Source organism: Magnolia sinica, chromosome 5 (genome assembly GCF_029962835.1).
Source record: "Magnolia sinica isolate HGM2019 chromosome 5, MsV1, whole genome shotgun sequence".
NCBI lineage: Eukaryota > Viridiplantae > Streptophyta > Magnoliopsida > Magnoliales > Magnoliaceae > Magnolia > Magnolia sinica.
In genome coordinates, this window is record NC_080577.1 from 74,407,016 (window position 1) to 74,419,456 (window position 12,441).

Here is a 12,441-nt window from a genome sequence, read left to right on the forward strand (position 1 = left end):
GTTTATAGAAATTGTCCTGTAATTCTTAAAATATTTTTCGCATACTTTATTCGGGACTAGCAAAATGCTAGTTGGGGATTGTGTTGAGGGTAAAATATTGCATATTAGACCCTAGTTATTACCTGGTTTTATGTACATGATAATGTTTAATGTCTTATTTTAATCATGTTTTTATTGCAAGGTAAATTTAAGAGCTTGGACTGAAAAAGGGTACTAAAAGCATGGATTTAATACTCAAAAATCACCAAGGCAAGGGACAGATCTTAAGAGACCAAGATTGAAGAATTTATACACCGGAGATCTGAGAAAAACAAGCAATTCATGTTAAAGAGGCCTGAAAATCATCCAGAATGCGAGATGATAGGGTTCTCACCATCCATTCGGCTTAAAACTTTATATCTGGCCTAGGGACCATAAATTAACCGTACACAAAATTTCAGCCATTGGATCCTTGTGGAACTGGCCCAACTGATAGATCAACCCATAAATCATCAATCTGGGGCCCACCTGATATCTGGATATGCTTCAATTTTGATCTCAACCCCTTAAATGAGATGACAAAATGGATGGATGGAGTAGATTTTGTATACACATCACAATGGATGCCACATGTGCATTGTGTATACACAGTGCGCACGTGCACTGGACGTGCACCGGACTAAGATCCGGTCAACAATCCCGCTGACCCGATCCTTCTTCAACGCGTGCGTTAAGCAGATGCACCACAACGAGCTGGCTAATCACAGTGGGCCACACCCATGGTCTAAATGGATGATCTGGACCGTCCATTATGTCCACGGAGTGGCCACAACCCTGGCATGGTAGCCTTTTGGCCCCATGCATACGTATACACGTGGATCGCCAGAAAATATAGGATGAACAACGAGTTGATTTGATACAATGAACCGCACCAAAACTCGACCAAAACCACTCTTTTCTGACTAGTTTTTAGCCAGGAATCTAATAAGCGGGGTAGATTTCACCAAAAACATCACTGTGGGGCCCACTGAACACGTCAGCGTAATAAAATTCGTAGGATACGCACGTCCGGTTTTCCCAGACATTGTGGGAAGTTGTGGCCCACCGTCCTTAAGCAGTTGGATGATCTAAACCGTTTAGGGGAATCCCAAGTCGAAAAAGACCCCAACCACGGAGAGAAACTGGATTTTTCAGTGCCCTTTCTCGCTGAAAAACCAAATCAAATGCAAGTCGGTTGCATTTTTCAACTGTGTATGGGACGTGCTGCGAGTTTCCATAGGTGGTTTCTCCACCGACTTCAGCAGCACCGACCTCTTGCTTGCTATCTATAAAAGGACGAGGGAGAGAGAGAGAGGCATCAATCCTGGGACGTGAGCAGCCGTAGAAGCGTGGAGCAGGCCAGCAACGAGTTCTCATTCTTCCTTTCTTTTGCAGTTTTTTCTTTCCTTTATGCTTTTTAAGATCTTTAGTTTAATCATGTCTATGACCGGCTAAACCTCTTAGCTGGGGCTAAGAGGTGAAGCTTGTAGCATGTTTGGGATGGTTGCTTTGCTTTGATTCATGTTTATTGAATTCTCTTAGATTCTAGTTTGATTAGGAAGGAATATTTTTAGTTTTTAATGATTTATTATGACTCAAATTACAATGGATCTAAGATTGCTTTGAATATCTTCTTTTCATGTTTTGAGATTGTGAAATTAGGCAGACCTGTTGTTCACCATCATCCCTTGGGCATGGTAAGGTGATGGAATCCTTCCTAACTTTCACAATTCTCTTATGATTGGTTGTGAGATTGGTAACTTGCTGTTGTTTACCATTATCTCCTGGGCATGGTTAGGTGACGGAATCACTTCCAAATCTTCACCACTCTCATCTATTAATGATTAGATCCATGAGAAGTTCAGAGATCTGACAAATCTCCTCTTACCAATTGGATAGGATAGGACTCTGATTCCAGTTGTGTCCTTGAATCGTTGCTAGGTAGCTTTCCAATTACTACAAGTGGATCCTTGGCACCCTAATTTTCCACCTTTGAATTTCACAAGTTTTAGTTTAATATTTTACCATTATTCTCTTAAAATTTCCTGATTTAGATTAAATTTTCTTCTACTTCTAGTTCTAGTTACTTTCAGATTATGTATAAGGTTCAGTCCTTGTGGATTCGACCTCGGTCTTACCGAGATTATTACTACATCGCGACCCTACACTTGGGGTTGTGAACAAGTTTTTGGCATCGTTGTCGGGGATTGATGGTTACGTTTTTCTGAGAATAACTAGTTTTAGAATTAGGTTAAGTTAGGGTTTTTCTAGTTTTTAATTCTATGTTTAGGTTTTTCTATTTGATTTCTAGAAACTAATCTAACTTTCATGTTTTGTAGGACCCTGATATAGGTTTTCTAAATTAGTGATCTCTTTCTAATTTTTCTATTTTTCTATTTTTAGGATTAGGGTTTTATTTTCTATTTTTAGGATCTCTTTTATTTTTAGAAACTAACTTGTTTTATTTTCTTTCGCAAGATTCTAACATAAAAACTTCCAATCTGGTAACTTCTTTCTAATTCTTTCTCTTTATATTTCTAGATCTCTTATTGTTGTGGGATTTTTCTTTTATTCTTAGGTTTAGATTTAGAGTTAGGGTTTCACCATGTATATGCACGAGTGAGAACGTCAGCATGCTGAGATAGCTAAGAAATCTTGGAAAAAGATGTATGATGATTATGATGGGAAACAGCATATGCCTCAAATATTTTCTAAAAATTTCTTCAACCAATCGAAATACGATGCTTCACCGATTAAGAAGTCCTTCGGTGATTATCTGTGGGAAAATAATTACACTTTACGAGTTAAGAAAACAATACGTGATTATTGGAATGATGACGTGTATTAACTCCTAACCTATGACCGGTATGATTATGATCAGTGGAAACATAAATATTTCAAAGTTGAGTCAGTAAAACATCATGGTGAAAACCTTCTTGGATCAGCCACTTTTGAATATCCACCAGAAACGATGCAAGAGGAGTCACCTCAGAGTTATACAAACAATGTTACTGACATGAGAAAATTGTTAGAAGCACTTGAATCATAGTTCGATAGGCTAATAGAGACTAATTCATCCCAACCGTAACCCAAAGTACAAATACAGTGCAAGGAAAGTGATTTCAACCCGACACATTGGAGAGATGAACAACCAATTGATTTTGTTGATTATTCCTTTGGATTCCCTACTTATGATGAGATAATGGAGGCTAGTTCGTCCCAGTCAAAACTCCATCCAGAAACACAATACGAGGAGAGAGATCTTAACTTGCTTGTAGAGAACTCTGAAATTTGGAATAAGGACTTGGAATCCATTAATGAGCATCTGGCTCAATTTCCCGTTGAGTCGATCTCGATGACGATCCAAAGGAATAATCAAGTGACATTGTTGGTGTTCAAATATAATAATATTGACAAACTTCACTCACATAACACACCTGATTTTAATGATGAGGAAGAGGTTAGTTTATTTGAACCTTAACCCAATCTAGGAATAGAATGTGAGGAAAGCGATCTCATTCCAAGTATGTACTGCACTGAATTAGAAGATGATGTATATTGGGATTCAATCTCAAGTTTGACCCATATCAATGATCAAGAGGTTCACGAAGTTGTCAACCATAATGATCGACTCCACCTATCTGACATGGTGAATTTAAATATGAAGGATGAACTACTTTCACCTAAACCTTCCAACCTTTGTGACGCATGTTTAGACCACTCCCCTGAATTGACTTATAAGATAGTTGGGGAGATAGACGAATTGCCTGATAAGATTCTAGAATTTGAAACCACCCAGTTGAGATCACTATTTGAACCATCAAATTTTGACGATTCAATACCGCTTCTGAGTAGTATCAATGAATAGAGTCCTCACATCAATACTTCATCTACTGACCCTCAATCTATCTATGCAAGGCTGGAGTAAGAGAGCATACCTCCATCTACTTTTAAAGACGATGGAGTCCATGAGCATCTCATTACAGATTTCAATGTGAAAATTTTCAACTCTTTGGATGATTGCTTGGCATACTTTACAGATTCAAATGATCCTATGATAAAAGAAATAGTGGATGCCTTGCAAGACAATACCTCGGTGGTTGTCACGGACCGAGAGAACCCTTACTCTGAAATCCTTCCCTCCATAGATCTTGAATGCTTACCATTAAATGAGGAAGAGCTAAAAATTGAACTGAAGTCTGAAACTTCAAAATGTGTTGAGATTACATCATATGCTGAGAATTTTGCTGAATTATATCTACTTGTAGTCTCTGATTCATCATGAAATACTAACAATACAACTTTTTCTGTCATAAGTGAATCATATATACATTGGATACCCCAGGCGATGCAATGATAATTTTTTGATGAGGTCTATAGATTTCTCTGGAATTTCATGCTCCAGGGTATCCAAGCCTATTTCAAAAAGGGCTTTTGAATGATCTTGTTGAGAAACCTGATGAGAAATTTATCAAGATATTGACCTGAGGAGGAACCTTGTGGCATGACTGAGTAGCTTTTTCCCTCCTTTCATAGGACTAGGGTAGTTTACTTTTTGTCGTTCTAGAATAGTTGGCTTTATGCTGTTAGGATAGTTTGCTTTCCAGTGTATTAGGATAGTTTACTCTTGTGCTGACCCACTCTCATGCTGCGATCCTTTTAGAAAAGCCTCTTAATTTCTTCCCCAGGTACTATCTTTCCATCACTTCTCCTTGACTTTCGTTGTCTCATGTGCATTGCATCCTTATATCTTTTACATTGAGGATAATGTAGATTTTAGGTTGGGGATGGGAGATTAGGTTACCTAATTAGTATTTTCATGGTCTTCAGCAAAAATTGTGAAAAATTTTAAAATTTTTCTAAAAATTCTTGTGAATTCGAAGTGATTTCGAAGGCCATCCTTGATTTGAAAGTATAAGATACATAATGTTGGTAACTTATGACTCTTGGATTCAGATATCTGTTAGATAAGTTCAAATTTTTAATCCATGATTAGAAGTTTTAAACATTAATTGAGTCATGATTTCACATGTCACACCAGCTTACACATTAAAGCTTCAATTCGATATTGAATTGTTAACCTGGTAATCACTAGGCATGGAAGGAGCCAACCTGGGGAATTTGTCCATCATATTCGGGAAAAAAAAGAATGATGAATACCCATCTAAAAAAACAGTTGTCTTCGAAAACTGCTACCTGTTGAAGATCTTTAAAAAGGGTGACAAAGAGTGAAAGCCATCGATGGAAAAATTAAAGGCTAGAAGAATAAAAAGGTTGGACTGTAAGGCAAGTTTCGGTTTAGGTTGAGTTATTTGGAATGTCCTTTTTGGTTATCAATGTTATCATGAAAATTGATGATCAGACCTTTAATTGTGATAAGTCGAAGTTGTACTATACATGAAACTCAATGTTTAGAATTCTTCTAATGAATGGATTAATACTTTGAAGTTGACCATGAAGTTTACCGTGCGCTTGAGTCTAAGAGAAAGTAATGCCCAACATTCATGAATCTTAAAATTCTATTGATTGGATTATTTTTTCAAAATCACTCGGGTTTATAGAAATTATCCTATAATTCTTAAAATATTTTTCGCATACTTTATTCGGGACTAGCAAAATGCTAGTTGGGGATTGTGTTGAGGGTAAAATATTGCATATTAGACCCTAGTTATTACCTGGTTTTACGTACATGATAATGTTTAATATCTTATTTTAATCATGTTTTTATTGCAAGGTAAAGTTAAGAGCTTGGACTGAAAAAGGGTACTAAAAGCATGGATTTAATACTCAAAAATCACCAAGGCAAGGGACAGATCTTAAGAGACTAAGATTGAAGAATTTACACACCGGAGATCTGAGAAAAACAAGCAATTCACGTTAAAGAGGCCTGAAAATCATCCAGAATGCGAGATGATAGGGTTCCCACCATCCATTCGGCTTAAAACTTTATATCTGGCCTAGGGACCATAAATTAACCGTACACAAAATTTCAGCCATTGGATCCTTGTGGAACTGGCCCAACTGATAGATCAACCCATAAATCATCAATCTGGGGCCCACCTGATATCTGGATATGCTTCAATTTTGATCTCAAGCCCTTAAATGGGATGACAAAATGGATGGATGGAGCAGATTTTGTATACACATCACAATGGATGCCACATGTGCATTGTGTATACACAGTGCGCACGTGCACTGGACGTGCACTGGACTAAGATCCGGTCAACAATCCCGCTGACCCGATCCTTCTTCAACGCGTGCGTTGAGCAGATGCACCACAACGAGCTGGCTAATCATAGTGGGCCATACCCATCGTCTAAACGGATGATCTGGACCATCCATTATGTCCAGGGGGTGGCCACAACCCTGGCATGGTAGCCTTTTGGCCCCATGCATACGTATACACGTGGATCGCCAGAAAATGTAGGATGAATAGCGAGTTGATTTGATACAATGGACCGCACCAAAACTCGACCAAAACCACTCTTTTCTGACTAGTTTTTAGCCAGGAATCTAATAAGCGGGGTAGATTTCGCCAAAAACATCACTGTGGGGCCCACTGAACACGTCAGCGTAATAAAATTCGTAGGATACGCACGTCCGGTTTTCCCAGACATTGCGGGAAGTTGTGGCCCACCGTCCTTAAGCAGTTGGATGATCTAAACCGTTCAGGGGAATCCCAAGTCGAAAAAGACCCCAACCACGTAGAGAAACTGGATTTTTCAGCTCCCTTTCTCGCTGAAAAACCAAATCAAATGCAAGTCGGTTGCATTTTTCAACTGTGTATGGGACGTGCTGCGAGTTTCCATAGGTGGTTTCTCCACCAACTTCAGCAGCACCGACCTCTTACTTGCTATCTATAAAAGGACGAGGGAGAGAGAGAAAGGCATCAATCCTGGGACGTGAGCAGCCGTAGAAGCGTGGAGCAGGCCAGCAACGAGTTCTCATTCTTCCTTTCTTTTGCAGTTTTTTCTTTACTTTATGCTTTTTAAGATCTTTAGTTTAATCATGTCTATGACCGGCTAAACCTCTTAGCTGGGGCTAAGAGGTGAAGCTTGTAGCGTGTTTGGGATGGTTGCTTTGCTTTGATTCATGTTTATTGAACTCTCTTGGATTCTAGTTTGATTATGAAGGAATATTTTTAGTTTTTAATGGTTTATTGTGACTCAAATTACAATGGATCTAAGATTGCTTTGAATATCTTCTTTTCATGTTTTGAGATTGTGAAATTAGGCAGACATGTTATTCATGATCATCCCTTGGGCATGGTAGGGTGACGGAATCCTTCCTAACTTTCACAATTCTCTTATGATTGGCTAAGAGATTGGTAAATTCTTGTTGTTTGCCATTATTTCCTGGGAATGGTTAGGTGACGAAATCACTTCCAAATCTTTACCACTCTCATCTATTGATGATTAGATCCATGAGAAGTTCAGAGATCTGACAAATCTCCTCTTACCGATTGGATAGGATAGGACTGATTCCAGTTGTGCCCTTGAATCATTGATAGGTAGCTTTCCAATTGCTACAAGTGGATCCTTGGCACCCTAGTTTCTCATCTTTGAATTTCACAAGTTTTAGTTTAATATTTCACCATTATTCTCTTAAAATTTCCTAATTTATATTACATCTTCTCCTACTTCTAGTTCTAGTTACTTTCAAATTACGTACAAGGTTCAATCCCTGTGGATTTGACCTCGGTCTTATCAAGATTATTACTACATCGCGACCCTACACTTGGGGTTGTGAACAGCATGTTGGTAGCATTCTACAGTGAGAAGCTCTGTGAAGCCCAAAAGAAGTGATCGACGTATGAACTTGAGTTGCATGCAATTGTTCAGGCAGTGCAACATTGGCTTCATTTTCTGATTCAAAGAGAGTTTGTTCTGTACACTGACCATTAAGCATTAAAGTTTAATAATAGTCAGACTAACGTGAATCATGTGCATGCTAGATGAGTTGCATTTTTATAGGAATTTACATTCGTTCTAAAGCACAAGTTAGCAGAACAAAGTGGTTGATGCACTTAGCCGCAGTACATCACTACCTGTTACAATGAGCAATGAGGTGGTTGGCATTAACTGTCTGAAGGATATGCATGCCAATGATGAAGACTTCAAAGATTCTTAAATAAAGTGCCAAGACGGTCAACCCAATGACCTACATTTACATGACAGTTTCCTCTTCAAATAGAATCGATTATGCATCCCCCAAAGTTTTCTAAGGGAGAAGATTATTCAGGAACTACATGAAGGTGGCCTTAGTGGACACCTCGGGCGAGATAAGATGCGCGAGCTCTAATATTGGAGCGGTATTACTGGCTGCAATTGATACATGATATAGGAAAAACAGTGTAACGTTGTCATGTTTGTTAGACCTCTATGGGACAATCTCAAAATATGGGCCTTTACACCCCGTTACCTGTGCCTGATGGTCTTTAGGAGGATTTCTCTATGGACTTTGTACTTGGTCTCCCACGAACACAACATGACATGGATTCGGTGTTCATGGTGGTAGACTGTTTCTCAAAGATGACACACTTTATTCCATGCAAGAAGACTCTCGATGCAACATACGTGGTAAATCTATTCTTCAGAGAGGTCATACAGCTACACGAGGTTCCCAAGACCATTACTTCTGACATTAACACAAAGTTTATTAGCCACTTTTAGCAAACTTTGTAGACTCAATTCGATACACGACTTCAGTTCAGTAATGCCAACACCCACAGACTAATGGGCAAACTGAAGTTGTGAATCCCACATTGGGAAACCTCATTCAAAGTATTTCAGGTAAAAAACCAAAGTAGTAGGATTTGGCCTTATCTCAACTAGAGTTTGCATTCAACAATATGGTGAATTGCTCGACAGAGAAGTCCCTGTTCCGGATTATCTATGGTCGAGTGTATCGTTACACACTTGACTTGGTCTCTCTACCCAAGCTCTCAGGCATGAGCATTGCAACAGGACATATGTCAGAAAATATTATGGGCATTCATACGAAGGTTCAAACCAAGGTACATGCCTCGAATGAGAAGTACAAGGAGCAAGCAAACAAGCATCGGTGATAAAAAAGTGTTCAAGGTAGGCGACCACGTTATGGTCCATCTACACAAAGTGAGGTTTTCAATCAGGACGTACAACAAATTGAAGAATAAGAAGATTAGATTGGTACCGATCATCCGAAAGATCAATGACAACACTAACGTTATTGATCTTCTAGATGACATGGCGATCTCATGGACTTTCAACGTCGCAGACCTGACTGAGTATCTGAACCAAAACAGGACAAGAACTCGAGGACGAGTTCTTTGGAAGTGGAGGGGACTGATGTAGAGCGGGTCGTGGACAGTTTCATAGCCAAGATGGATCAGAAAAGGCCCGATCAAAAGCGGAGGTGATCCAAACCATCAAACTTAAAATAGACGTATCTCACAAAGCGGAATGAGCTATCAGACATACCATATATGATTTTGGGGTAGGACAAGCTACTTTAGCCACCAAACCTTGCTATGCCAGGTTGCGCATGCCAAATTTGCAAAATACCATCATACTGACGGTCGAATCCCCATTTTAATTTTGTTTTTACTATTTAAGTTTTAGTTTGAGTATAACTCTTCATTCGATGGACTTTAGGAGTTTCGCCCAACATGAAAAGTTCTTAGAATAATTAGAAGAGCATCATGGTTCGACTAAATAGGACACTTACTATTTTTATCTGAAAACCATGTGCACTAGTAAGAATCACGACCATCTTTAAATAATAAGTTTACTATATATAGTAAGTTGCGAATTCTAGGAGTTTTAGTTGTAGTTTAATTCTGAATCTTCTTCCATGGCTTAGTATCCCTATTTAAAGGGTTGTAGACTCGTTTATTTTATTTATCAAGAAAATTGCAAATTTATAGAATTTATTCTCTATTTTCCTTATTTTTTCCTCGTGGATTCGAAAGGTCTCTGTGAGGAGTCCAGAGAAGCTTCATGGATTCGAAGTAGTTATCCTTGAGGAAGACGGTGATGGACCTCATCACGTTCATCCCTGCGTTAGGTTCTAATCCACCCAATGAGTGAACCGGCCTAATTTCCTGATGTAGAGTGGGTCATAGACACTTTCATGTCTAGGATGGACCAGAGAAGGCCAGATCAGAGGTAGAAGTGATCTGTACTGCCAAAACCTTAAAACAGGCATATCTCGCAAATCAGAATGAGATATTCGATGTACCATATATGATTTTAGGGTAGGAGAAGCTACTTCATCCACTCAACCTATTATGCTAAGTTGTCCACGCCGAATTTGTTAGATTCCATTAAATTAACAATTGAAAATCTATTTTATTTCCGTTTTTACTATTTATAGTAAGTGTTAGTTTGATCATAACTTTTGATCCATTGAGCTTTAGGAGTTGTGTCAAACATGAAAAGTGCTTAAAAATTTTAGGAGAATAACATGGTTAAGAGAAATAAGACACTTATTATTTCTGGCCAAAAACTTAGAGGGCTAGTGGAAATCATGACCGTCTATAAATAGTAAGTTTATTATTTAAAATAAGTCATGATTTTAGGGAGTTTGAGTTGTACTTTGATTCCGAAACTTCTTCCTAGGATTCATATCACTATTTAAGGGATTGTAAATTTATTTTTTATATATTAATCAATTTAAAATTTTATTAAATTTATTTTTATTTTTATTTTGTATATCTCCTCATGGATTCGAGGAATCTCTATGAGGAGTCCTGATGCTAGGATGAACATGATGAGGTCGATCACCGTCTTCCTCAGGGATAACTACTCCGAATCCATGGAGCTTCTTTGGACTCCTCACAGAGACTTCTCGACTCCACGGGGAAAGAAAGTAAGAAAATAGAAATAAAGTCTAAAGAAATTCAAATTTTGATTGATTGATTCATGAAATAAATGAGCCTACAACCCTTCCTTGGTTTAAAATGTCGTTTTTCACTCATCACCGGGTCAGATACGAATCTGATGGTACCTGCTCCATAGGTTTAGTTTAGTGAATACCTTGGCCCCTTCTAACATATCGAGCATGTCGTCCAACCGTGGTATTGGGAACCGATATTTGATGGTAATTTTGTTGATTGCCCGACTATCGACACACATGCGCCAGCTTCTATCTTCTTTTTTGGAGTTAATAATGCTGGTACAGCACATAGGATCATGCTCTCTCTCAAGAGACTTTTACAAATCAATTCCTCAACTTTTCCCTGAAGTATCTCACACTCCTTCGGACTCGTCTGATAATGAGGGCTGTTGGGTAGGCTAGCCCTAGGAACGATGTCTATGTGATATTAGATGTCCCTCATTGGGGGCAATCGATCAGGTAAATCTTCAAGCCAGGCTTCCTTAAATTCGTTTAGCAATAGTCTTAAACTTGGAGGAATGTTTGAGGGTTCTGATTCCTCACCCTTCACTACTACGGCGTATACCTCATCAGTTTCCTTGAATTCCTCCATGAAATCTTGAATGGTCTAGAGGGAACTCACCTCCACTTTAGAGGCTTCAAGGTGGTTCTCTAGTGCCATAGGGGCAAGGATTATTTTTTAACTATCCTTGACGAATATGTAGACATTGTCTCGTCATCGATGGGTCACATCACGGTCCGACTACCAGGGTCGACCGAGTAACATATGGCGTGCTTCCATGTCGACTACGTCTTAAAGTATTTAATCCTTATAATTTTTGTCAATTGAAAACGAGATAGTACATCATTCAGTTACCTTGGTTTCGTTCACCTTTTTTATCTAGCCAATTAAGCATGGGAAAGGATGTTTTATCATTAATAGCTACAACTTGTCCACCATCACTCTTGAGACGATGTTCTCATTACTACTACCGTCTATGATCACATCACAGATCTTTCCGTTGGCAGTGCACCACGTAAAGAATATATTGTGTGGATGTGGATGTAATTCCTTCCGTGTGGTATACAGTAATTGCCTCACAACTAGAGATTCACCACGATCCTCGCCCGTCAATTTATCGCATCTACTATTTCCTCAGTGGCTTGTTCATGTTCATCAAAGTCATGGTCTTCTTCTGCAACCTCACATTCAGAACCCCCTTCGTTTATGGTTAAGTGTGCTGCAAGACGTTAAGGACAAGTGTTTGATAAGTGGCCCGATTGGCCACAACGGCAACAATTGTTTAATCTTGATCGAGCATAAGGATTTGGAATCCTACTCGGGCCCGCTGTTGTGAGTGCTACATGTTAAGGTCTGGATGAGCCGCTCCCTATATTACGGTTTACAATTGAAGGAGGTTGAGGACGTTCTCCTACTAGTTCTTTTCCTCGTGCCAGTACTGGATCCCATATGAGACCCGTCATGGGGGGTCAAGTTGAAGGATAGGGCCGAGCAGAAAACCTGACAAGTTGCGTTTTTGCCATACCCACAAATTGAACTGCTTC